A 922-nucleotide genomic window follows, 5' to 3' on the forward strand; every position below is an offset into this window, starting at 1 on the left:
ATCAACCCGGCTCCCCATCAATTTACATGACAACTTCATCTAACTAATATACCAGGCTTAAGTCACCATCTTCTAAACTCATGCATAAATTACCAATTTAGTTCACTATCCCATCTCTAATAGTCTTAAGGCCTAATTACTAGTTATCAATCTTAAACAGTAGATAAAAAAGTTTGGAAAGCTAGAGAACCCTTGAAAAACGAACAAAAATCATTTTTCAACAAAACAGGGGTTATGCGTACGTACCCCCTATCATGCGTATGCACACGTTGAAGAAAGTGCGCCCCGCGTACGCGTGCTAATATGCCGCGTATGCATCCATGAAAATTGGACCATCCGCGTACGCATGCATGGACTGCGTATGCTAGAAGGCTTGGCAGAGACGCATGTCCGTGTATGAAGGGGTCCACGTATACATGTACTTCACGTTGCTGAAAAATGTCATGTTGTAGAAATTTCAGTTTTAAACACCAAATTTTAAATGTTTATAACTTCCTCTACAAAACTCTGTTTTCCTCAAACTTTATATCATTTTAAAGCTCTTAAAATCATCTTTAATTTAAAACAAAACCCAATCAATTTCAAAAACCGAGACTCAAGTTATGATCTGCTAAAATTTACTAAAATCAGGTTTTTACCAAAAGTGACAATTCTCTAGTTTTCCAAAACTTTCAAAGCCAAACCAAAACAAAACCTACTCAATTCAGCACAACCCACTACCACAAACTACTTTTACCATTCCATTATAGTTCCATCACTTTCACACCTATTTCACTCAATCTTTTCTACCATAATTCAATACAAATCCATAATTAAAATTAAATATTTCCAACAATCATCAATGTTACATACATCAAAATTCTCATCCAATTAGTCCCATTATCATCAATTAATTCAAACCACAATAACCACTAATCATTAT

Source organism: Arachis hypogaea, chromosome 18 (assembly GCF_003086295.3).
Source record: "Arachis hypogaea cultivar Tifrunner chromosome 18, arahy.Tifrunner.gnm2.J5K5, whole genome shotgun sequence".
NCBI lineage: Eukaryota > Viridiplantae > Streptophyta > Magnoliopsida > Fabales > Fabaceae > Arachis > Arachis hypogaea.